General features: G+C 50.7%; 1 long non-coding RNA gene across 16 annotated transcripts in view; it reads right to left on the bottom strand.

Moving 5' to 3' along the window:
• LOC109457771 (zinc finger protein 281) overlaps positions 1 to 27,373 on the bottom strand; it is a 58,540-nt gene that overhangs the window by 4,615 nt on the left and 26,552 nt on the right. Inside the window, exons 1-6 of one of the 16 annotated variants that reach the window (XR_012490955.1) lie at positions 24,910 to 27,042; positions 23,776 to 23,980; positions 5,453 to 5,562; positions 4,397 to 4,743; positions 3,450 to 3,511; positions 2,570 to 3,066 (exon numbers count right to left, since the gene is read on the bottom strand). This is a non-coding gene — a long non-coding RNA (zinc finger protein 281). The other 15 variants (XR_012490953.1, XR_002139086.2, XR_012490943.1 and 12 more) reach the window with 15 other exon arrangements.

Below are 27,373 nucleotides of genomic sequence, written 5' to 3' on the forward strand. Positions count from 1 at the left end.
CGATGCTTTAGAGAGCGAAAGGGGGTGCTAGGAATAACTACCCTGGGACAACAGGTCTCGATGGGACCCGTGCTTGTCAGCCAGAAGCCACAGTCACCTCCAGCTCCCCGAGTCTGAGTCGGATTCACCGCTGCCACTGCCACCAGCACCACCAGCACCTCCACCACCGAAGGGCGACTTTCCCACGGCTTCAGCGTTCCATTTACCTGGCCCTGGGTCACCTGGGCCCCAACTGGCTCGACCTGGGTGGGGTGGACGGTCCAGCCTTGGCCTACACTGTGGCCAGGACATGGGATGTCATCCACTGGCTTCACCGAGGTCAGGGCCTGGTGTCCGCTTCCCCTGAAACTGTCAAGAGACACCGCCACGCGGCGGTGACACACGGGCTCTGAAGGTGGCGGCCGGGAGCTGTCACGCCCGTGCTCAATCCCCGGCCTTGGGGAAAAGCACATCCTGTGACTTGCTCCTAACCAGCAGCCACGACCAGGTGACGACTGCCCCTAATTAGGATTGATGGGCTCGTCGCGGCTGGGTCGCTGCGGCCTTGTTTCCCTGGGCGGCTCCATCATGCAGCGGCCACGCGGAGGAAAGGACCTGGGCGAGACCCGGGATTCCGGCCCCGGTACCATGGGTGGGTTTTCCCCACACCCGCCGGGGGCCTGCCGTCCACCTCAGGTGGGACACTGTCCACCCGGAGATGCGTCAGGTCCCACAGGGGACGAGCTCACCCCACGAGATGCCCCCCCCCCCAGACGCCCAGGACAAGCCCAGGTTGTCACCTGTGCTTCTGACTGACCAGCCCACGACTGGAGTTGCTAACGACCCCTCCTCAGGCTCATGAATGTGCCAGAGCAGCTGACAGAACAGAGAAACGTGGTACTTACTGGGCCCTGAGCGACGTGGGGGGGGGGGACACTGACCCTCCCTGCAGCCGCCGGGAAACTTAACTGCAACTGGGCCTTCACACCCGCGGATGCAGCCAACCGAGACTTGCAAACAGTAGCTTCCATCCGCGGTTGGGAACAAGAGAATAGTCCTGGGTCCGGGTGGGGGATGTGAAAGTACTGTTCGGGGTGTTATGTTTATGCAGCGAGAGATACTGAGGCAGCCACCAAAGCAAACAGCGCTGTCGGTCACAGAAACGGGGCGAGACGCCGGACGACAAGGCCCAGCACAACTGCAGGGAGGGACCCCAGGCTGGGTGCTTCCCTTCTGTCGTGCCCTCCGCAGGTTGAATAGCCAAGGACCTGTGTTGTGAGTGATTACAAAATAAATTCGCGTCACCATCCTATTTTACCGCCCTTAACATAAAAACGCATGTTAAGGGGGAGAAAAGAGCACCTTAACTATATACAATTTTCAGTTGTCAACCAAACCTCAGTAAATCCGGGGGGGGGGAAATGTAATCTTTGGTTTTGAACCATTCATACCAGCAAAATTCTAGCTGCCATCGAATAATTGTGTTTAAAACTCACTGCCATCAGCATGTGACGTGCTGGTAAGATTAGTCAAAACTAAAGGAAACAACCGCAATAAATTTAAAATGATTAACAGTATTCAGTATTAGAGTACATGCTGACTTGTTCACGTAACCAAGCTATTTCAAAGAATAATATTTTCAATTTTTACATGTAGAGAACTCACAAATCATACACTTGATGAATTAAGTTTGATGAACTTTTAGAAGTGAAAATACCCATGTAACCACCACCTTCATCTTGCCCAATCAAATGTGATCTCCATAAATACTAGAGGTAACAAAGCCTATTAATATAGGAGACGTTTGAAGCATCCAGCAGCCCCCTTCCTCTCCGGTAATTCTGGATATTCCCTGGATATGAATTATTACATATGTCAGCCCAAAGGTAATTTCTCAAGGATGAGAAGATGAAAATTACAAAAGGAGGGGACATATATATACACGCACACACACATATGCACATATATACATATATATATAGTCTTCTCCCAGTTAGGGCAGCTTCTGTGTACACATACGCAAACACAAACGTATACACACACACACACACACACCAAGAAGAAACTGTACCAAACTTATAACAGTGATTCTCTCTCTGTAGTGGGGTTGTCGATTTTTTTAAATTTCCTCCTTATACTTGTCTGTGTTTTCCAATTATTCCATAACGAACAGTTATTTCTCTTTATAATCAGGACAAAAGTGCATTTTTTAAAGGAGGGAATTAAACTGGGTTAGTTCAAAATAAAACACTGTGCTTCCAGTTTAAGCTCCTGTGTTGTTTGGACCCAGAGGTCAGAGGGGACAGTCTGTCACCTTCTGCAAGTCACCGGGGAGGGAGACGGATAAGCTGTGAGAGTAAACAGAGAAGGATGAGATCCCAGGGACAGGAGCTGCCCCAGGAAGGTCCAGTGGCACCTGAGCCTGAGCCAGAGGGAGCGAGGGGCGGGCTCCCAGCCAAGTCTGGGTCCTTCCTACACATCCACAGGAAGAGAGGAAACACACAGGTATGGCAGGCCCCCAAAGCCCAAACTACACTTCCAGGACGGTGCTGTCCCCAGGGGAGGGGACAGACGGGGCCAGGCAGAGAAGAGAGTTTCATTAAAGACTTTATTATACAGCCAGAAAAATATTCACAATTTAATGTTAAGGAAAACGTTACACATACAACACGACGTCTGTGGCTCACACTGCTGTATGGTATATTTCAAAGCTAAGCGAGTAAATCCTAGTTCTCATCACAAGGAAAAACAAAACGTTTTTTCATCTGTATGAGATGATGGATGTTAACTAAGCTTATGGTGGTTATCATTTCACAGCACACGGAGGTCAAATCAATATGCTGTGCACTTGAAACTTGCACAGTGCTGTATGTCAGTTACCTCTCAGTAGTACTGAAAGAAAAAATATTTGTAAAAGACAAAGCTACATAAAGAATATTATCCCATTTCTTTACAAAAAAATACACGCACTGGAAAAATTCTGTATGTTAATGGTGGTAACCACTGGGAGATACGAATGATGGCGATTTTTCAGTTTCTTTTGTATTTACCAAGTTTTCTGCAATGAGCACACGTTACTTTTATCATCTGGAAAAAGACAGAGAAACGATTCATGTTGCTAACACATCCATAACAGGCAGGGCTCCAGATCTCAGCCGGGCTGAGGTGCCTGGAGCAGAGCAAGGTGAAGGCCCATCTGTGTGACCGCAGGGGCTCAGGACCCCTGGGCAAGGCCCGGGCACAGTGGGCACGAGGCAGAACTGGGCGGCCCAGAAGCCCAGAGCCCAGTGGTCAGGGACGTGAGCCCAGAGGCTTGTTCAGGGCTGACCAGGTAGCACAGGGCCGCTAACCTCAGACGCAAAGCCTCTGCTCCTGTGTCTGAGAACAGGGCAGGCGCTGACGCAGAAGTGGGACGTCAACACCGGGAAATTGAGGGCAAACCCACACCGTCTTGCCACCTGGTAACTTACCCCACTGCTGCTAGAGAGGACCCTCCTCGCCCATTCCACAGATTTGGCTTCTAACCTCATTTCTAGGCATTGGGGAAAAAAAAAAAAGTTATTAAACACAAAAATACTATATCACATGATGGCCCATGTCCTCTGTGCAGACTGGCCTGTGCTCTATTGATGGTTAAACATTTGGGATCTTAGCCCTGGGTGAGAGCAGACCTCTCGTGGAGAAGAGCCCCTGAAATCCTTGCCCAAATCCTGGGAGCACGGAGGAGGCTGGGCCATCAGAACGGGATTGAGGGCTGGGAGCTGCCCACGTAGGAACGGGTGGGTCCACGGTGGAGCTCACTGTTGCCTGGGACATCATCACGTTCCCTTTAAGCTGGGACAGGGAGCATCACCAGCCAATTTGATGTTGGGAAATTATCAGCCTCATCTGTAATATCATCTGTAATCATTTTAGTTCGCTCTTACCCTGCCCTGGGCAACCGTGAAATTGAAGCAGAAGTCAACACAAAAAAGATGAGTGACTAACTCAGATTTGCCTTGAATTAATCTGCATTTAACCAAATCAAAAAGAGATCAGAGAGCTTGCATTTGACCCAGAAAAAGTATAAAACCAGCGTGGGCAGTGACAGTATAATCTATTTATAACCCTCCTCTTAAGAGATGCTGAATTTTATAATCGGCGAATGTTTTAGCAAGGAACCAACTACAGCAGAAGAAAATAAAGGCAGTAAGTGCCTTGTGCTTCCTCGCTGATTTAGCAAAGTGTTCTGAATGAATTTTGGCCTCAGAGACACCTCTTAAGGTTATTAATATTCAGTCTAGAAGTGTAACCATTTTTTAACCATGCCGTGATTGATTTTGGAATATCAATATTATGGTGATTTTTTTGGAAAAGCTTTCAGAAAGCAAGAGAAAACCAGTTTGGCAGTTTCTCACTAAGTGAAACATAGAATTACCATCTGACCAGCAATTCCACTCCGAGGTACAGACCCAAGAGAACAGGAAGCAGGTGTTCAGTTAGTAACTTGCATCCAAATGTTTGCAGCGCATTTTTCACAAACAGTCAGAAGGTGGAAACACCCCAGACGTCCACCGATGGATGTGTGGGTAAATGAAATGTGGTCCATCACGTGATGGAATATTACCCAGCCGTAAAGAGGAGTGAGCCAGCCACGCGTCACAGCATGGAGGGACCCTGAAGACATTCTGCAGAGTGGAAGAAGCCAGACACAAAGGCCACAGACGATGGCTCCACCTCTATGAAAGGCCCGCAACAGGCAAATCCACAGACGGCAAGCAGGGGCTGCAGGAAGCAGAGACGGGGGAGAGACTACGTCATGCGTTCGGGGCTTCCTCTCGGGTGGTGAAGACGGCCTGGAACTGGCTGCACGACACTGTAACTGCACCCTCTGCCATAGAACTGTACACTTGAAAATGGTTAAATTCAAGAATTTTGTCTTATATACTATAACAAATAAATAAATAAAAAAAGTAAACGAAGGCAAGTGGGTTGTGAGACCCTGAGGACAGGGTCTTGTGACCACAGCTCTTGGGAGCATCAGTGTCACCACCATCACCGTCAGCTCCTCCCACCGCCCCCTCCTGGGGCTCCCCTTGCACAGACAGCCCCTCCTCCCTGGCAGGTGTTCTCTTAAGGACTCGGGGATTAGGTGCTGCATCTTGAATAGCTAACTTCTTTAACCACATGGAAAAGACTGTTGCAAAGTATTTGTTTCCCTGATTCTTTATGTAAAGAAACTAAGGACGACTATGTTTTACTTATAAAAGTAAGTCATTTGTCGCTCTGTCCAGAAATGTTTAGCTCTGTTCTTAAGGGTGAGCTTGTAAAGAGATACAAGTCAAAGCAGCTTCGGGTGAAAAACTCTTTGGTGGCCACAGAGTCTAACTGCAGGCCGGCTGGGTGAGCGGCTCCGGACGGGGGGCTGTGGACATGCCCGAGGAAGGAGGACGCGTTTCTGGACATGGGACCGTCACTGAAATCACCAGCTTACCTGCTTTTAATGTCAGGTGGCCGTCACGTGTGCGTGTGGTGAATGAATGAACACACATCAGTATGCCCTGCCAGGGACAGAGACAGCTCACTGCTCGTCTGTGGAAAATTCTTTCACCAAAAAAAGAAAGAAAAGAAAAAAACGTACAAGTTTAGACTTCCTATAGCTTTCTGAGTCAACAACAACATCAGAAGCTGCTATTTTAAAACCAAATTAGAGAATTTTTTATGACAGGAAACTGTCCCAAGTGACACCTTGTTTCCTGAAAACTACAAGCAAATCCCACAGATGCCTCACTGACTTTGGAGGCGCCCAGGAGCTCTGTCCCCACATCCTCTCACGTGAATGGGGACGCCACGTGTCCTCTGCAGCAAAGCACGCTTGCCATCGGAGGTCTGACTCAGCGCTTGAGCAACAGACAAAGGTTTGGATGAGCTAAAAATACCGAAAACATAAAAACTTGAGAAAGGTCGATGTGATCCCCGTTTACTTTGATTTCAGTGAGACGTCAGTGTTGCGTAACTGAAAGGCTCTCGGAAAAGTCTAATGTGGTACGAGTCATTGCAGCAGCCGCTCCCAGCACAGCTTTTCCCACTGCCTGGGACGGTGCTGCCTTTCTCCCTTCTCAGCCGGAAGTGCCAGTGAATGGACAGAAGACGCAGGCTTTTCTCTCCTCACACAAGTGTTTGGGATTCGGACACTGAGATGCAGAGAGAAGAGGCAGTGTCACCCCGAGTCCCACGCACACCTGTCGTTGAGGTGGCCCTTGGCTTGTGGCCCAGGTCTGCACACCAGCCCCTCTGGAGGGTCCCAGGAGTCTGGAGCCGTGGACTCTGCTTCACTTTAACACAACGCTCCCCAGACTTACCTGACCACACCTTTGTCCAGTCACATGGCTACCATTCCACAGACACCTGGGGCGGTGCCGGCCTGGCCGGTTCTGCTGACGTTATGGCTCTGACGCTGTGGACCATCACAGTTTGAGTCGAGAAGCGTCCTGGATGGTGGAGTGTTTTGCTTTTGCGGAGTCATGAGAAACCCCACACCAGCAGAAAGCACACGTCAGTCGTCTCACCCTTCATCCCGTTCTGGCCAGTTAGGACTTTCAAGACCCTTTGGGAGACAATGGTCAGTCTGAGATGTGGAACATAGGCCCTGACAGTGACCAGCGAGTTTCTCTTTGGCATATACCCAAGGGGTTACCAAAAGTGCCACTGTCAAAAAGAAAAAAAAGACCCACATTTTAGGGTGACTAAGGGTCTCCCTAATGTCATGGGGAGCAGGTATGAGTGTGGGTGTCCATGGAAACCCCGCAGAAATGCATGCTGGGTAATGGCTGGGCTGTGGGGAGCTGGGGAGGGAGGTGGAGCCGATGGTGCAGCACTGGGTGATGGACAGATGGCACCAGGGCCTCTGTTCCTAGGCAAGTACTTCCCTTGCTGAGTCTCCGCCTCCGTGAAATGAAGACATCAATCACTATGTGACAGGGCTGTCCTGGAATCCCATGTGACAATGTTCAGCACCACACCTGGCACATGACGAGCCCTCACCACATGCTGGCTTTCAGTGACTGACAGGAAAAGAACGGGTTTGGGAGAAGGGGCCCAGGAGGGTGGGGGCCTGGGAGCCTCTGCACTTAAGAAACAGGCTAAGGAGCGGACCAAGGGCACTGAGAGGGGAAAAAAACAAAACAAACGAAGAAAAGAAGACAGCAAGCAGACCAGCCTCCAGAAAGCTGCTCACTGACGTGTGCCTCCACGTACCTGCCCACCCTAAGGAAATACAATGTTCTAAAATTCAGGAAAATATTTCTATAAACTGTTTACAGCTGAGCCTTAAACCTGAACGCAAACAGAGAAGAGTTACATAAATTGTGTTACATTCACAGGACTTACCATGTTTCCCCGAAAATAAGACCTAGCTGGACAATGAGCTCTAATGCATCTTTTGGAACAAAATTAATATAAGACCCGGTCTTATTTTACTATAAGATTGGGTCTATAATATAATATGATATGATATATAATACCTGATAATATATCATATCATATCATATATCATAAAGACCCGGTCTTATGTTGTAGTAAAATAAGACCGGGTAATATATTAATGTTTGCTCCAAAAGACGCATTAGAGCTGACTGTCTGGCTAGGCCTTCCTTTCAGGGAAACACGGTACTTTTTAATGGGGGGGGGGGGGGTCAGAGCTGAGAACACTCAAACCCGAACAAAATGTACCAACTATTAATAGAAATCAGGTTATATTTTATGAGAACTTCTGATTTTTGTCACTTCCTTAGTTCATTACAATAAATGTGTGTTGTTCACATATACACACCCTCAAACCCCCACCTGAAAAAAAGACCTAAAAGGAAATAAATCAAACAGTATTTTACTGGGGTGAGAAAAGAAGGAATACTCACCTTGCTTTCAGTACCATAATAGGACCTCTACTGTCCCATGTTTGTTTCTGGTGATTCCTCATCATAGAATCCACCTCCAGTTTGAGTTTTCCCACCCCCACCCCCAGCACCGTCCAGAGACTAACACCCCTAACTGGGCAGGCGTCTGTCAGAACAGCACCCCTCCCACCAGCGCCTCGGGCGCGTATCTCTAATCTCCTCTAGTCAGTGACTCTGGTTCTGTGCGTCTTTGGAGGCATCACTATTTCATTTCATGCCAAACACACTCACCTCGAGGTCATTCCTACAGCCAAGCTTCAGGCCTCTGTAAACACTCAGAGCATCACACAACTGTGTGCAGCGCACACAGGGGCATTTTTCTGGGAGAGATTTCCCGTAACTTTCACCAGATTCTCAAATCGTCGGAGACCCGAAAGAGGGTAAGAAACACGGTTTCATCCCCATTTGGTGCTTCTGGCCCACCCACTGCACAGTCACCTGCAGGATTTATCCAGAGCGCTGTCTCCTGGGCGCCTGGAAAAGAGCCTGGCACAAAACAGGCTTTCGGCTGTTGGAGCCACAGAGATGGTGGCGCTTACCGAGTGGAAAGGGGAATGTGGTGAGAAGGAAGGAAAAGAAAACCTGAACTCCTCCAATTTAGAGATTCATCACCGCCCAAACAAGAGCAAAAGTGAAAGTGAAATGACTATTTTCTCTGAAGCCACGAGCCCTTCAGGGCCTGTGGGTCCCTGACTCACCCCGTTCTTGGGTAGTAATTCTCTCAAACTGGCTGTCCCTCGTGTCCATTTATGGAACGTGGAAAATAATGTGTTCCCCTTCGCTGCCAGATGAGGAGGCTTAAGGAAACCGGCCGGCACACAGCATGCTGTCAGGACACCTTCCCAAATCCTCTCATCTGAGAGCCGGAGAGCGAAAGGCCCCAGGGCGGCAAAGCTTGTCCTGGGAGCGGCCTGCTTTCAGGTCTGAAGTATTTCACATTTCGCAGGGATGGTCAACCTCGGACTGGAATGCACTCCGACCACAGGCCAGGGCCGCCCTTCGCCGCAATCTTCAACCCACATTCCCGTGTGATAAGCACAGAAATCTCCCTCTCTTTTAGAATTCCGTACTATGAAAACAAGGGCTTGTTTTTTCCCCCTTTCAAAGTACATAGTTTTCTAATAAAGATGACACAACAGGAAAAGATCCGCATGGATAGATCTCAGAGGGGTTATGCTGAGTGAAAGAAGCCAGGCCCAAAAGCATCCCATAGCTGTGACGTGCTCACAGGGCAAACTGTGTCACCCACCGTCCACACGCATTTACTGCATGTGAATTATGCAGCAAGGAAACTGTCTTAGAAAATTCTACTGCAACACTGGATCTTTTTCAAGGAAATAGCATCCTGTCCACCTGTCCCCATAAACAGTGCCCTAAAAAGTGAGTGACCGGCCACCTCTCTGTGTCTGACTCACCTTGAGCCCCCAGGACGCGGCAGCACCCCTCATTCCCACGGGGACCTGGGGGTTCGTGCCCCAGCTCCCTCACCTCCTGCCTCTTTCTCCTCCTCATACTTCATTCCAGGGGCAGCAGGAATCCACAGACGCCGCCCTGGGGTCCCCGTGTGGTCCCTGGGTGTATTTCCAGCTGCCACTCACCACCTGGTGACTTGATCTGCTTAGATTTGTGTCCCATGAGACTGTACCCCTGAAGGGCTTCTTAGCCTTTTTTTATGCCTCAGTCTCCTTGGGCAGCCTCCTCAGAATATGGTAAACTACGCAGGTATACGCAGAAAACTAACTGACATACAGTTATGAAGCTATTCAAACATATATTGCTGTAATAACATATGTCCCTTTTTATGGACGCAGTCAACGACCAGAGCTAGTGGTAGGTGCAGTGACTGCCAGCATTTCACAGTGACACGTGTACACAGTACTTCAGGAGAGCTGCAAATATACGATATGAAAATGCGTGTGATTTCTTGGGGACAGGCGCACAGCAGATACTGTATTTCCACCTCCGAAGGAAAGACTACGCTGCGCTCAGAGGTCAAAGTGCTGCTTTTCTCCATCCAGGTGCACAAGGGCCCTGAGTCCCACCCAGGGACATGGACCCATGGACGCCTGGGTACGAGCTGCTATTCAGCGAGGCCGTGGACATACACCTGTGTCCTCAGAGCTCTGAGCACCTGGAGGGAATCTCAACATCCAGCCACAGAACACTGCGATGATAACAATACTGAGTATAAATTCAGAAACAAGGAGAAATCGTGTCTCCTGCGAGCAACTGTGACCACCACTGCTAACATGCGTACACCAGTTCTGTCCTGGGACACTGTACCGACTGCCAAAGCCACCCAAACACATCATCACGGCACCACGGCACTCCCTGGCCACCCTGTCACAGGTTCTGCAGCCCTGCAGGCATCAGATGCGTGAAACCCTGAGGAGAGAACTTCTGTAGGTGGAGGGCGATGGGGGCAGAAAGCCAGTTCCCTCACCTGACCGCCCCACGTCCAACGTGAACTTCACGTGCACAGGGAGCCCTGGACACACAAGGACAGCAGCCAGCCCCTGTGCTCAGCAGCCAGCCCCTGTGCTCAGCATCAAGCCCCTGTGCTCAGCATCAAGCCCCTGTGCTCAGCAGCCAGCCCCTGGGCTCAGCAGCAAGCCCCTGGGCTCAGCCTGCTCTGCCCATTGCAGCTGCGAATAACGCAAGAGGCTGTGTCCCCACCGTATTACTAAACCTGGCCTTTCTTCTCTTTTTGTTCTTGCCATTATCGTTGAGAACATTTCATAAGAGTGTGAAAAAAAGAAACAGGTTCCAGGGAGCTGAACAGCAGTGGAGCACCTGGGGGGCCTGTTCCCTACACATTCTCCCGTGACCTCTGGCGTCATGACCAGCACGCCCAGGCCTGTCCCCGCTGGGCTGGCAGCTCCTGGCCCCCACCCTCACCCGTTCCTTTGCTTTCTTAACTTCCAGCACAATTCAAATGAACGAAGGTGAGCAGAACACATTTCTCATAAAACCCCCGGGTCACTCCTGCCCAGGAAACGAGAGCTGCTCTTAACCTCACTCTGTCAACTTCCCCAGACTGGAGCGACCTCTGACCCACCCACCGCAGCCAGTCCTGTCCCAGGTCGGGTCCCAGCTCTAAGCGTCTGCAAGGCCAGAAGTGCACGATGCAGAGATAAGCCGCTGGGAAACTGAGCATCTGGGGCAGCGGCTGCCTGCCCGAGTGCAGGCCCGTGAACCCTACAGAATGACAGGCTGAGGTCCTTGCTCGCTCCCAGGAAGAGAAGGAGCCAGAAGGCACCCTGACTAGCAGGGCTCCTTGTATCCAGCAGGAGGGACATCTGTGTCTCCATTCTCACTCCCAGCTTTTCGCCTTTCGCCTGCGGACATGGTCAAACCGATTGCATGTGGAGAGGAATAACCACACCCTTGCACCACTTCTGCTAAGCGTTACTACACTGCTGCCCTGTTATCTGGGTTCTAACCTAAGAGAGCAGTCCGTGGTGATGTCCCCACTTCCCCCCTCGGGTCCCCTCCTCTAGCCTCTCTCAGCTGCACTGGCTGCAGTTAATTCATTGGATGGTCTGTGCCAGTCAGCGACCCCATCACAGCCGACTGGACCCAATGCACGGCCCTGGGTCCTGGGCGGCGTCTCCCAGGTGTGCAGCCGTCCCCTCCCCCTGGAAACAGCTCTCCCCTCTCCTCCTGCTCCTTCTTAGTTTCTCCTGCATCTTCTTTCCACGCTGGTGTTCCTGACTTTCCTTTTTTAATCCTCTTGTCTCACTCCATCTAACCATTGTCCTTAGAGCTAATCCCCTGGGCTTCACACTCATTGGCTCACAAATCCGCTAAAATGAAAACTACATGCCCCTAAGCAACATCTAATTTGGTATCCAATTTTTGTAACCCAACTTTCAGTGTCTGCAAAGACTCTACTTCATAGCACTATTTTTAATAGTCACACCTTTTACACCATTTTTATGTTTTAACCCCTATTTCCAGTCTACTTACCCAATGATTTTCTTAACAGATTTTTTTGAGAGTTAAATCACATGTCATACAATTCACCCATTAAAAGTGTACGAATTAATGGGTTTTAGCAAATCCAGAGTGGTGCAACCATCACCACAATCAATCTTAGAGCATTTTCATCTCCCGGAAAGAAACCTCGGTCGCACTGGCTGTCCCTCCCCATTCCCACCCCCCACCCACCCTCGCACAACCCCACAGTGGCTCGACTTCCTGTCCACAGAACGTCCTGCTTGGGACATTTCGTACAAACGGAATCACACACTATTCGTCTCTGGGTCTGCCCTCTCCCACTTAGCCCAGTGTTTTCAAGGTTCGGCCATGTCATAGCGTGAATCGGTTCTTCGTTCGTTTTTATTGTCCCTTAATGTCCCCTTACATGGGTACGCAACCTTTGTTTCTCATCAGTTGGTAGACATTTGGGTTGTTTCTCCTTTTTGGCTATTGTGAGTAACAGGGCTGTAGGCACCTGTGTACGAGTTTCTGTGTTACCCCCAGGTTTTAAACCCAGTTTATTGTCACGCTTTGAAATCTGCTGTGGACAACCTTTTCGTAAGTCTCATCCACAAACTCCATACATTAATCAAACTTTAAAGTAAAAGGTAAAAAAAAAACACATCTGTGACCATCATCCACTAAGGACAGATTCTTCTGAGCTGAGCAGCAGTCGATTCCAATGGATCAAACAGCAGACAACGGATGGAAGCATCACAAGTACACCACAAACTGGTGATTATTAAACACTGAAAGTAAAATTTTATTGGAAATGCACCCTCTGATGAGACGCCTGGGGTTTATTTTCCAGTCGTGACTCATGGGTCCGTGGGTGCCTCCCAACGCTCTGGTACGATTTTCTCTTTAAGACACAATCCAGGAGAAAGTGAACAAATAAGTGAATACATGGAAGTGTTCCACTCACAGTGAAGTCACTCAGATCTCTGCAAGTCGTAGCCCCCAAATCGCTGGGTCTCCTGGCATCACATACGACACGTCACCTTCAAACGTGTGAAAGCCAGCCACCGGGCCACCTGCCCTGGAGGACGTGTCCCACCCTTCGCCCTTCACTCACATGGCGTGTGTTGACTCGCCCCCGTCTGGGCCCAGGAGGTTTCTGTTCACTCCCAAACACACCCCGGTGAGATGTGTCTTTTTGCTTGAAATGGGAGATGGACTTACTCTCAGGGGATCCATTTCAGAAACGGCTGTACAATGTATGGATGACGGGTGTCAGAATTAGCTCCCCTCACCCAGACGCTGATTTCATTGACACCACACCCCAGCTCAGCTGTCTCCGAGCCGGCCCTGTAGCCTACTCAGCCCTGGTGCCCTCAAGTGTCCCAGGTTGAGTTAATGTCCCCAAATCTGTCTCCCCCATATTTCCAGGGACTCACATGCTCTCTGGTCACCAACATGCTGGACCAACCAGCTCCGCAAGCAAGCCAAGTCACCGCCCTGCTCCGAATGCTTCCCAAATGCCCAGAAGTGTCTGGACCCTTTGTGTGGACAGAGCCTCCTGTGAGAGATACAGGGAAGCCAGATCAGATCCACTCCAGAGCTCTCCACACATGACCCGTTAAAAAGGAACAGACCTCCAGGGGACAAGACAGGTTCATGGGTACAAGGATGGTTTCTGGAACAGGCCTACCTGGGTTAACCTGAGGGAAACCTTTCACCTCCCTGAGGCATCTCTTCACCTACACAGCACAATGCTATCTTTCTCACAGGGTGGGTAGGAGTAAGTCATTAAATGCATGCAACTGGAGAGCAGGGGAAGACGGCAACATGTCCTAGCCGTGGTCGCCATGAAACAAACAACCAAAGTCTCCAGCTGAGTGTCCACGTCCACCTCTCCTGCGTCCTGTCTGGCCTCTGCCTGCCCCCCGCCCAGGCTCCCCCCGCCACACCGCAGGCTGCTCTCCCCGCCTCCCTCCCCAGTCAGGTTCTCAGTCCTCAGGGTCTTTCCTTCATCTCAAGGTCCCCCCACCCTTTCCTGATGAGTGTCACCTCCACAACGACCTCAAGTCTGACCCCTCCTCTTCTTCCAGAACGCTCAGAGTTGGGGTGCCCCACGGCTCCATCCTTTGACCTCTTATCTCCCCTGGCAACACTCCCTCTATCATCTATCTCCAGACTCTAACTATTTACATGCTGACAATTTCCAAACGTGTGTCACCAGGTCAGACAGCTCTCTCTTTCCAATGTTGGATATCAAGTGGACATCTCAACATGGTCAAAACGAACCCCTGGTGTTCTGCCCAAATCTGTCCCTTCTGACCCCGTCCCATCGTGACCCCGGGTCAGAGCCGCCGTCTGCCCTGGTCCTGACTTGCCTCCCTGCTCCAACCTGCCCTGCAAGTCTAGTCCCAATCGACAGTCAGAACCATCTTTTTAAAGCCTCAGTCACGCCAGGTTCCTTCCTCTGCCCGACACCCAGCCACGGCTCCATATTTCTCTCGTGGTGAAAGTCAAGTCCGTAAGATGCTGCTGAGCGGTCTGACTCCCTCACCTGTCTGACCTCACCTTCCACCACTTCCCTCACTCACTCTGCCCACTCGCCCTGACTTCTGTGCTGTCTCACCAGGAGGTAATTTCCTATTTTGCCTTAGCTGTTTCCTCTGCCTGGAAATTCCTCCCACCAGGTCCCCCATGTGCTAACTCACTCATCAACTCCACCTCTGCTCAACAAGAGCCCTGGGCGGGGCTCAGACACGCACACCTGAGCTGGCAGGGCCCCCCCTCCTCCTGGGCTCCCAGGATGCTGACTCAGGACCAGTCATGTTGGGCCTCTGAGGAAGGGGAACAGAAAACTCACTGCTGAGTGTCTGCTCTGGCCCCTTGCTAGGGCCTGAGAAGAAAAGGCACCGTCCTAATTCCAGGGGCCAAATCAATTGTCCCAGATCACCAGGCTTATAACCAACTGGGCCTCAATCCGCACCTGCCTGGCGTCCACCCTGCACCCTTTCCTTAGCCCGCTGGGTGGGGGCTGGGGCCCAGGGTCCCTGTCCTGCCCCAACCAACACAGGCCCTTCCCTGACCTGAGCAACATGTGCCCAATTCCAGCTCTAACCAGGGGTCGGATGATAAAGGCAGTGACTTAGGGCTTTGTTTGTTCTTTTAATGCCAAGTCCTTACATTACGTCCATCAACCGAAGCTGGAGAGAAAAACACCACAGATTTTTAACAGGTTTCACGTTTTCATCTGTAGGCGTTCGGTACAGGAGAAGTATCCTAAGTTAGAATCTTCCTACGTCCCACAGGGCTCCTGGGTGCTCACCGCAGCCTTTCTGCCCTTTTTGCCCTCCCCTGCCCCCTCTGGATAGTTCGGAGAAAAAGCCAGAACTCAACCAACGCAAGCTGTTCTTTCCATATTTAGTGCTACTTGCCAGCGAGGAGTCATTTTTATGAGCTACGAGGCTCTCTCCATGGGGTGAAACACCAGGACACCGTCACTCTGCCTGGGTTCAAACCCCCACGCGGCCCCACTTAGGAGTGCTGTGGGAATGGCTTAGCCTCCAGGGTGGGGACAGTCAGCTTTAAGGCATTAAAAAGAAGAGTTTCTCCTCACAGGTGATGTCTACGGGGAATGAGGGTACCCAGGGAAAGCGCTTGGCATGGCTGGGGCTGCTACTTCACGGGACCGGTCTCTCACGTCCCACCCACAGGCAACCCAGCTGCTCGTGCTCAATGAGAACCATGGTGACCATGATGAGAAGGACTGGCAAGCTGCCCACGCCACACTCTACTGGAGCATCAGCTTAACTGGGTCTACAACTGTCTGCCTTGTGAAACGACCTGGGGGTGTTTGTTAATTCTGGGACACAGAAATTTCCGACTTCCTTGCTGGAGGGACGTCTGCATTCTCTGTAGTTCCAAATACTCACTTTAAAGAGAATTATTTTTATAGCATAAAACTGAAATGGCAATGCTAAATACAAATTACACCGTCTTTTTTCCTTTTTTCTATCTATAGCCCACATTCCATCCTGGGTTCTGTAAACTTTCTGACTCTAAGGAAACTCGGTCACTTCCTGCCACTTCCCTATTCGTGCTGTTGTAGTAACGTCTCCTGTCAAATCAACTACATGATCAAAATAGGAAAACAGACTTCCTAAATGTTCCGCTGCCGTCACGCGCCAGCTCTCAATAGCTGATTCACCAGTGTTTTGTTGTTGTTGATGCTTTAAAAGAAAACGATTGGAGAATCTTAATTATGCAAAACTTCAGAGTGATGGCAAAGACTCATTTTTCTCCTTTTTCCAAACATTGCAAGATAACTGCTTTGCTATTTATATTCATTTTCACTTTCTAAGAACAGGAAGAAGTAGTTAAAAGAACTTCACCAAGCAATTACTAACCAGAAACCGGACTTAGACAAGCAGCAATCTCTCAGGACGTTTTAAGGTTAAGGAGTTAGTAAGTCAGTATGTATCTATGCGTTACCCCCCCCCCCCCAGGCTCCTTCCTGGCGTTTACATAACAACACAGCAGCGCTTTGATTTTCTGCAGTGCTTTCCAGGGTGCACAGTTTGACTCGGCAAAGACTGGGTGACTCAGCACATTCTAGCAGCGGACCTCAGGTTGAGGGCGGATGCCTGCCTCAGAGATGTCGGGCTGGACCGGTTTGCAAGGTCAGTCTCATAGGTGTCTACCAGCAAGAGCCACAAAAAGACAATGGAGAAAAGCGAAACAAGATTGTCATGAAAACAAATCTATCTGATGGGGGGTGGGAGGGGGGCACTGTTGTACATTCTATTAGCATTAACCTGCCCAGTAGGACTCTGGGAAAGCTACAAAGGTGGGGAAGCGAGAAGTCTGCACCTTTTAGCTCCTTTTTTTTTTTTTTAAGTGAAGCCAGTTTATCCACCATCAGGATAAACAGACCACAGCACAAGGTGAAATAGCTCGTGTTGTTTACGAAAAGGCAAATTAACGACCTTTTTTCATTAGAAAGACTATGAAGCTGAGGAATTAAGAATTTTGGGCACCAAGCTTTTCTAGTGGTGTCTGCAAGTGGTTCCCAAATCAGGCAGATGGTGGACAGGGCAGGGGAGTCTTTGTAAATGTAAATTCCCAAGCCTTTCCGGCCCCCTGCGGATGTGGGAGGTGTGGGTGCAGCCCCTGAGTCTGTGAACTGCTCCGCTGTGATCCCCGGCCAGGCCAGCCTAGAGCACCAAGAGGCAGCCAGACGACAGAGTCACACCTCCCCCAGCCCAGCTGTAATCGTGAGGGTGAAGAGCCAAAGAACACTTTAAAATTTAGAGGCTGCACCTTCACATGTTAAAGCTGTTACTAAATAGTAGTAATATTCTTAATTGTCCTAACTTTCCAAATTCTCAATGAAGTCCCAACTTGGGGACATGACCTTGACCTAGACACATCTCTGTCTGAAACAAAGACTCCTTCCCCAGGCCCTGTGCTTGCTAATCCCCTCCTACGGGCTCCTGCAAATCTCCACAGCAAACCCTGGGAGTGGCTACTACTGTCCCATTTCCCAGGTGAGGGAAGTGGAGGCCCTGGCAAGTCAGTTGTTCTAGTGACAAAGCCCAGATTCCCACCCAGGGCGTCTGCTGGTGCTGGCTGCTGGGGACAGGTGAGACTTGGATTGTTCAAACGTTAAAGAAGCCCAGGTCTGGCAAACCAGGCACTGCACGCAGATGCAGGGCGCCACCAGCTCCCTGCCCCCTCGGGGGTGGGCGGGGAGAGGCAGACGGGAGTGAGCTCTCCAGGAGGGCTCTGGACTTTGTTCACTTATCTGTCCCCTTGTCGCCAGGAGCACATCTCCACTTTTGATTCAGAAACTCCAATTGTGGGCACAGACGCTGAGGTGCAGGGCTCTAAAAGGCTTCACAGAGGAGGGGGCCATGCGCTGCAGGTTGAAGAGTCCAGTAAGTCAAGAGGAGAGAGGGTGTCCGGTCCCAGCACAGCACGTGCGAACCCGCCTTGTCTAGCAGGGGACAGTGAGGCTGACGTGCAGCCGGGGGTGAGGGTCACAAGGGATGGGACGCTGGGAAAAGGCCAAGAAGGGGCTTTGGGGCCAGGAGCGTTTAGGCTGAAGGGATGCAAAGGGGACCGGCAGTGGTTCACACCCTGGGTTCCTAGCCCTGGATTCGGATTTGGGGAGAGAATGCTCATCTCGGGCACAGAGTTCTGTGTGAAAGGCATGGGCTCTGCACCGGGAAGGTGGGAGCCGATCCAGCCCAAACGAAAGCCCTCATCCTGAGGCTGCAAAAGGGGCCTCGTGGGAGAACTGCTGCGGCTCAAGGGTCGAGCGTTGGAGCCGGGGGCCGGCCGGCTGGGGTGAGGGCCAGGAGGACAGAGGGTACAGGGCAGCTCCACGGTTTCCGAGCGGACGGTGAAGGCACGTCGTTAGCCAGGCTGGAGACAAGAAAGGGACCGGGAGCAAAGGAAAGGCCGTGAGCTTGGTTCTGAGCATGCTGAGCCCGCATGGGGGCCAGGGTTTGTCTGATGGCCAGTGGGTTAGAAATAGACTGAAGAGGGGTCAGAGGTGGAAGAACCTGTCAGGAGCCCGGGATCACAGCTGACGCCCTGGGGGTGGGATTTCAGGGACCAGAATACTGACCGGAAACCAGAGAGGCAGTGATTCTGTTCCAAACGGTAGCTCTAGTCCAGGCCTATCAGAAAGAGCCAGTGAACAAAATTGCCCGAGAGCCACCTACACGCCAGGCTCTGCCCGAGCCTGGGACACATGGAGCTCACACTGCCGTGGGGCAGACAAGCCAGTGGGCTGCTGGGCAGTGGGGAAGCGGGAGAGATGCTGACGGCCTGGGGGGGTCAGGTAAGGCCTGCCGAGTGCGTGACCGCGGAGCTGAGACCTGAGATGGCACACACGTGACCTGAGGGCTTCCTCAGCGCCAGGCTCCTTCGGAGCCGCACACGCGTCTCACCGCACGCATTTGGGCCTCGCTGCTCCGATACCCACCGTGACAAGGAGAGGAGGAGCCACGGGGGGCGAGTCACCGGCCCACACAGCTCGTCGGCGGCGGAGGAGACCGTGGCCCAGGCAGTCTGGCTCCAGACAGAGTCTGTGCTCTTACCTGCTGCACAAATCGCCGGTCGCCCACGGATAAATGCGCGGAGAAAATGACCGTTAAGAAGGGGACGCGACCACAGACCATCGCAGCGGTCTGGGGTAGTGAGTGGTTGGCAAGGGTTTGCTGTGTCGTTCTCTGCAGCGTGACCGCCTCACGCGAAGCGCCCGAAGCCCCGGACGTAAACGCCGGCTCTCCATTCACCAATTCTGCAACCGTGCGCCTCAGCTCTGTTCATCTGTAAGACAGATCTAACCTGATGCTGAAGACACGGGGACACTCCCACGTGAAGTGCTCTCTCAGCAGCTGGAGAAAGGCCCGGGTGCAGGTGGGACACCGGCACCGACGGCTGCATCCGCTCGGAGGGGTCTGCATGCGGCGCACGGCCTGATAGCTGTTCTGAGAAAAACCTGGGGAGGGCAGGGAGTCCCTCGGAGATCTCGCCCTGGTCGTACCAATCATTCAGGAACATTCCGTTTACTTCCACTTGGATCCGCTACAGGGGAGTTCATTCCACTGAGCTCAGTGCATCCCAGAGTGGCCCCCTCGGGACAGGCGGGCTTCTCCTGCACTGTCCCTTGTCTCCCTACCATCCTCATTCTGTCCCTCATGAGGCAAAAACAAGCGGCGAAATGAAGGCACATTAGCTCATGGGAGGGACACTGAGACCCCAAAGTGCGACGTAAAGTGACCCGGGCAGGTGGCAAGCAGGCTTTGGTTGTGGCTCTCAGGGGCACCGGCAAGGCCCTGGGAGGCACGGCGCGGCCCACCGGCGTCGCCCACGAAGCTCCCCACAGTGTCCCCCATATTGTCCCCCACGGCATCTCCCCCCGTACCCCTCCATGGCGTCCCCCACAGCGCCCCCTCGGCGCCCCCACGCCTGACCACGACCACCCTAAGGCAGCTCTGTTCTCCAGCACAGCCAGCCGCCCGTGGGGCAGCTCCACTCGCCCCAGCCAGGGGCCCTGCTGGCTGCTCTGCCAGCCTCCCGTGGCACCTGCGGCTGGGCTCCCACCTGCTCATGCCACACCCGCCACACAAAGTCACACTAACCTTCCACTTTACTGTCTTTAGAGTACTTAAAACTATGAAAAATGACCTTGTTCGCTGCTTTCCTTTCTCCCCCCCTCACCCCCCACCCCTGCTAAAATTGTAAGCCCACGCGTGTGGAGATCTCGTCTTTCTTGTTCGCCCTCACAGTCCCAGCACCTGGCAGAAGGAGCAGAACTCAGTAAATATTTACTGAATCAATAAAGTAACACCAAAGAGCACGGTCCAGTTGCAGAGGAGGAAAAGTGGGCGCGGAGGCTGAGAAAGCGTTGAGCAGCGGCCGCCGGGGAGGGGCTGGACGGGAGGCGAGGCCCTCACAGGCCTGACCAGAGAGCTGTGCTGGGAAGGGCTGCACGCCTGGATGGACGGCATGACACCCGCAAACCAAGAGGAAATCATTCCTTACCCCTAAAGCCGGCAAAGGTTAAGTCTGTGGGGTCATCACCTACAGCGTGGCGACTACAGCTAACAATACTCTACTGTATGTAAGTTGCTAAGACAGTAGATCTTAAAAGTGCTCATCACAGGAAAAAAAATGTTTCAAAATAAATTTAAAAATATAAGTCTGACAAGTGTTGGAGCGTATTTGGGGAAACAGTTTTCAAACAGTTGAAAATCAGGTTGGTAATGTCTCTTAAAAGTGAATCAGGCATATTCAAAATGTAGCCATTCGGCATCTAGGTATCTAACCTAAGAAACTGTTTCCTACCTGCGACAGAGGTAAAAAAATTCCACAAGCAATGTTTATGTTAGTGAAAAATTCTAAACAATCCACATATCCACTAATGGACTGGTTAATAAAATGTGGTATTAGTCATACCATGAAATACCAGACAGCAATTAAAAACCATGCTGTGCATGTGTAATATGTACACTTCTTTATAGTAGATATAAAAGCATGGCTAGATCTCAGAAATGTTCAGTGAAAGTAAGAACGATGGGCACAGAGGGAACCATTCATGTATATTTAAGCCCATAAAACAATACATGTTAATTGGGGGTACACGTAAATATATATATAAAGTATTTGTAAAGCCCATACCAAACTGAACATGGGCTCTGTGAGGGGGGGAGCGAAGGAGGGGATGGGACTGGAATTAGTGTTTAAAGGGAAGTTGACCTTATCACTAGTGTTTTGTTTCATTAAAAAAACCGAAACAGATACGACAAAAATCACAGTTAATTTTGGATGATGGGAATATAGTAGTTTTTCCTGGGAATCAGAAGAGAATGAGAGACACAGGAAAAACTCTAAGGATCTCAGGACTGGCCTGAGTAGTAGGGTATAAATAATGCTGAAAGAATAGAGTTAAAATTACACTTTTTTTATTTTAATGATGACAACCTGGCCACGCCATTAAAAGCACTAAGAAGACATTGTGTCCCATTTTAAACAGGTGTGTTTTATGAATCACTCAGCTGATATCCAGCAAGCAGTCAAAACGCAAAACCCAAGCTGATGCTTCATCCCTGTCCTGGGGGAGCGAGGAATGAAGCGGTTCCTCAATCAATTTCTTTTAAAAAACAAAACAGTTTTTCAGGTCCTTAGAGCATTCACTTGTGTATTTGGTTTGTGTATAACACATACAGAAACCTAAGCACAATGCCCTGTACTCACAGAATGTTAGTCTCTCTCTCTGAAAGTCAGGTTACTAAATTTTAATACACATTTCTAGAAAGCCTGGGGGGGGGGAGGGGTCTGAGCTCTGACAGTCAATTAAGCACTCCAGTTAGGCAACTTGCTAACAGTTTCCTCTTGGGAAGTAACATAGATTAAGAGAGCAAACAATGACCTAAATTCACTGTTCAAATAAAAAATTTCAAGCATAAAACTATTTTGAAATCAAACTCCCCATTCTTACATCGAGATGACCAGCTTCCAATCACGCAAAGAATGCGTTTACCTTGATTAAAATGCACCCCTCTGATATTTCATATCTGCATGTTTGCATGTGTTGCAACCCCTGAAAAAGTCAATAGTCTTAGCTTTTCTCTAAAGAGGGAAACGCAAGACAGTGGGGTGGCTGGTCAGGGTGACTCACGGGCAGTGGATATTGGAACTCGGAACCCTGAACCCAGTTCCTAAAACCAGGAGGCTCCCGCTGACCCAGCAGAACTGACTCCTTCACCAGCCTCCACTTCTTTGAGGCCCCCGGAGGGGAATGTCAGTTTCCAAAGCTTTCTCCTTCAAAAGTAGCCAACAGTCGTCAGAAACAAAAGCTTGGCCTGCAAGGTGTCTTCTTTAAAAGTTTCAGAACATCTGAATTGAAAAGATTCCGTGCTCTAACCTTTGCTTTTTAACAGGGTGTAGCGGAACTCCACTGCTACAACGTAACAATCTCCACAACCAATGTAACTTTGCTGGTGAGCTGTTTAGAGAACTCTCTCTTCAGACTGGGTTACATTCAAATCGATCCGTAAGGTTTGCACTATTTGCTGTTTGCTCGGCTTAGTGCTATCTTGGACGAGCCAAGGACTGGTCTGCAGGGACTGACCTTACAAAGCCAACAGTTAGGGACTGTGTGTGTATAGGATTTAAGAGGGTATTTTACCTGAATAAAGTTAATATGTTGCCATCTAGCATATAGGGCGTCTCTTTCCGTTAACAAATTCAAGAGTTCATAAACACCTGAAATTAAATGACAGCTTAAAAAATAAACTAATATGCTACAATTTAGGTTTGCTGACAGGATCAGATATTTTCAGTGAAAAAAACAACCTGACAGTGGTTTCTGATGATGGCCTTCCTGTGCAACAAATATGTTTTTCACTACCACTTATTTCTCATTCCAGTTTGGGGAAAAAAAGAAAAAAGAAAAAAAGTCCAGCAACTTATCCAAAGTCAGACAGCCAGTTCATAGCAGAAATCAAATAAGAGCACATATTTAATTTAGCAAATGAAGACTCTGATATAACGTGTCCTTTTTGCTAGGCTGCGTTGCCTCCTTTTATTTCCCTTAAAAAATAATTGTTGACATCTCAAAGTGGCCACACCAAAATAGAAAAGAAAGCCAGCTCCTTTCCTGAAGCAACAAAAACAATCAGGTTTGCGCTCAAAAAGAAGCTACATCTTAATAATTTCACCTACAAGTTGAAGCCTTCATCACATTCATTAATTAAAATGCCACAAATCTTCCTTTCCTGTTTGCTGAGAGTCTTAAACTGGCCTGCAAGGCACCGAAACGCACATCAGCCACAACACACGCACATCACTCAATCTGGGGTCCCATAGTCTTGCCAAGGTCAGTATCGTGTATTCCTGAAATTTTCACTTGTAGAATGAATAGATGTTTTGTAAGGATTATCTATTCAGGCAGAAAAAGAGGGGGCTGGGGTTGAAAACAAGAAACAATTAGCTATTCAACTGGCACTGAGCACATTCCAAGTATGAAATCCTTTGTTTGTTTTATTTTGTTTTTGTTTTTCTTACCTACCTCGGGACTCCAGTCCACGAAAAAAAAAAAAAATCCATCTCATGAGATTTTTCGAGAGCCTTTCCACAGGAGACCATGATGTCAGCTTTGGCTTTATTTTATAGCCAGGGGACTGGAACCTAGAACCATGTACTTGCATTTGCATTTCAACACCCTTCTTTTGTTTTCTGTCCCGACAGACAGAGCATCAACCAGATCAAACAGCAGGTAAGGCTGTTCTAACCACCCCAGAAAACTCAGAGGAGAAAACGCCTGCAAACAATGCGGGTATTTTAGCTAAAAGCTGTCACTTCATCAGTAAGCCTTCAAAGCCCAAGCTAGACCGACGTGTTAAAAATTTACCTTACATTGTTCTTAATTCTCTCTCTGCCCCCAAAGGGAGTGGGGACTGGAGGGGGGAGGGGGGCAGTGCTGCCTCCTGGAATCTCTCCTGAATAAATACCAGCAAAATGCTCAAATGTTCACAGGAATGACAGGTCCCAACGTCACACTGATTCTGAAAGCGACAGGCTCTATCCTTTCTGCTGAAGGAGCTCCCCACGCAGCACTAACAAAAGTCAGAGAGAGAAACACTTGTCAGGTAGAGTTGGAGGGGGCGGGGGACGTTGCAGCCTGCCCAGAACCTTCCGTCACTGGCCCCCATGCTGCTGGTGCAGGATTCCTGTCACACCCACTCCGATGACCACAAGACTTGGTCAAGATTCCCCCGGGCGACCCAGAAGGCAGCTTCCCAAGAGCGTCATATTCCAAGAGGCATCAGCAGGGAGATCATTGCACATTTTCAATGGCAACTCCCTCAGGGTTGGTGCTGAGCGTCAGTGTTTGGGAAAAGCCGACATGGAGGCCAGAGTCCCAGATTACAGACGGAAGGGACCATGACATTCACTTCCGCTAGGTCCATAGTCACACAGCCCAGGACTGTGAGGTACGGCTCTGGGCTCCCAACCCTGAGCCCTTGGTCCCCAAACCTGCCTAGCTGGGACCCACAGTGAGACGGTGTCACGTGGAACTCTGGGGCTGGGCGAGCCGGCCTCCCACGAAGACAGAGCCCCACAGTCTCAAAGGCCTGGCCCTGTCATCAGCACCTGTGACGTTACCAACCAGCTTTCAGCTCCCTGCTCAGCATCCATCCTTCAGGTGAATTTCCTTCTTGACAAGCCCTTTAACTGCCCTCCCGCTGGTATTTCCTGCAGACCCACCTGGGGAGACAGCAGCTGTCTCCTTTCCCCTTGGACCTGCGTGAGCAGTCCCTTGGCTGGAGACAAAAGGGGAGATGGGCTCACGTCCGACCCCCAGGTGGGCCCTCAGCACTGGCTCACACGTAACACACTTTGTTTCTCTTTTAAACTGGCTTCCAACAGCTGTGTGACACCTTGTCGGCCCTAAACTCCCAACACCCCCGTGCCTCCCTCTGCTGTTCAGATGAGGGCTCCCTGGAACCCCGGTTCCATCACAGCCCCATCTGCCTCCCGGTACCTGGTGGGTGGGCTCCGGCTCCCCAGCTCTGCCTTCTCTCCCCTCCTCACGTCTCCGCACACGTGACCACTTGCTGCTCGACTCACACGTCAGTTCACAGAAAAGCCTATTGTTTCTGCATCCAAAATATATTCAAACGGCACCGTTTCTCGTGGGCCCCGGGGCGCCCACCTCACCCAGGCGCTCCTGTCTCATGGAGCCGGTGAAGGGCCTCCCGCCTCCGCCCGTGCAGTTATTCTCAGCACAGCCTCTGAGTGAGCTCCACAATCGTCAGCAGGGCATACATATCTCCTCGCTTAACACCTTCCAGTGCTTTCCACTTCCCCGAGTCAAAGCGACGCCCCTACCAGGGCCTACGACACTGTAGGCCCATCCGATAGAACTTTCTGGGACAATGGAAATGCTCTGTGCCTCACGATCCAACACGGCAGCCACTGGCTGCACGGCCACGGAGCGTGTCAGTGTGAGGAGGGCAACAGGCCGGGAACGTGAACTAGTTAATTGCCTTCACTCTACCTCAATGACATGAACTCACCTTCCAGGAGCCCACTTGATTAATTATCTTAATTTCTTGTAATGAACTCACATTCAGAGAGCCACCTGTGGCTGGGGGGTCACACGGGGAAGCATAGCGCAACGTGACCCCCGCGCCCCTTCCCTGACTCTACACCACACTGGAAAAGCTCCCTTCAAGTCAGGTGACGCCAGTTCTCTGCTCAGAAACCTCAACAGCTTCCTAGCTTCTCAAAATAAAAGCCAACGAATGTCCTCACCTCCACTGAATGGCCTTGCGGGATGTGGCCGCCCCACCCACCTCTCTGGCCTCTGTCCTGGGTCCCTGGGTCCCTATCCCAGTCTCTGCCTCGTTCACCCCGCCTGCTGCTCCTACTGGCCCCCAGTCTGGGCCGCCTCCCCCCAATATTCCCACAAGCTCAGGCCTCCCTTCCTGCCTTCAGGAGCTGCTCCAACGTACTCTCATCGGCCATCATGTGACCTGAAAGCCGTACCCGAACCCCGACTGTCCCCCCGACTCTGTCTCCATATCCTGCTTCCTGTTACAGCTCAGCCGCCACCTAATAAACCAAGTCTGTTTACTTATTTATGGTCTGTCTCCCCCAGCAGGGCAGGGCATCTGCTGTGTTCACAGCAGCACCCCTATACCCGAAAAGGGCCTGGCTTATCATAGGCACCCCCAAAAAATGCTGAATTTGATGAAAGAGGATGGATGCTTCCTGATGCTGAGAACTACTTCCAACGTCTCACCCTCGGGCCTGGGATCAAGCACGTCCCACAGCTGTTCCCTAGGGAGAGGGGAAGAACTGGGTTCCTGTCTAGAGTACCCCACCTGCAAGAGGGCAGCTGGGGGCCCTAACTCTATTAGCTCTAATCCATGCACAACGCACCCAACCGTACAGAAACAGAGCGCTGACGTGCAGGCACCAGCTCAGGTAGCGTGACCTTCACCTGTCTCCTCAGGGTGCAAAGCCCGTATGCATGGAAGTGACCACAGAGCTTCGTGCTGAAATCTCCCGCCGGACTCTGCTTTCACAGGAGAAAAGGAGAATGACTACTTTCCAAATGCTGAATAAAATATTGTTGGCCTTCTCTTGTGTTTGAAGGTGTCGCTGCTGACAGCGCTATCTTTTATGCTAAAATGTTTCTGGTCAGCAGATAAAGTGATGGTCAGTAAATTCAAGTCCAGTTCCACAGACTGAATCAACTTCCTCTGAACCTGCTGGACGGGAGTGAACGCTGTTGTCCTCTCCTGATTTTACATTTAGCAAGTGAGTGCAGAGCCCAGATGGCCTAAGTCAATTCAAGCCACAGGAAGTTAAAAGAGTTTAGCCATTAGTTCTTATTCTATATGCCCGAAATCCTTCAGGGGAAATGTCAAACTACAAACGTAGGTTTGTGTTCCTCACGCCGTTTCCTTCCAGGGCTGCCTGAGAGACTCACCCGTGCCGGCGGAAATGAGATCTCTGGCTACAAAAGATGGAAATACAATGGGAGTCCCCGCCTGACAGAGTGCTTGAAAAAGTGTCGGGGCTTTGGGACTCCTGTTTCTCACATCCTGGCTTGTCAGAGGGGGAAACCCACGTCCAGGATTTGTGGCAAATCAGTCAGTGTGACCAAGTCACCCACTCCCTGCGGTCTGTGTGTGTCACCAAAACCGAATGAGGACCCTCCAATTGGTGGGAGGAGAGAATTTCCACAGAAGACCTGCAGAGGCTGCTTCTGCTGCAGTTCAGTTATGAATTGCAAATTACTTTTCAAAATTACTTCTCTCAAAATACCCAGACGCCACCTGGCCACACAGCCGACCTGCTGCTAAAACAGGCACCTGGGTCAGCTCGCCCTGTGACTTCAACCATTCGGCTCATTCGACCACAGAGACAGAGACGTCTGCCAAAAGAAATATGAACGACTCTGGGAACTGATTACAAAATTGGGACGGGTCCAGACT

The sequence above is a fragment of the Rhinolophus sinicus genome, linkage group LG12 (assembly GCF_036562045.2).
Source record: "Rhinolophus sinicus isolate RSC01 linkage group LG12, ASM3656204v1, whole genome shotgun sequence".
In the NCBI taxonomy this organism is placed as follows: domain Eukaryota; kingdom Metazoa; phylum Chordata; class Mammalia; order Chiroptera; family Rhinolophidae; genus Rhinolophus; species Rhinolophus sinicus.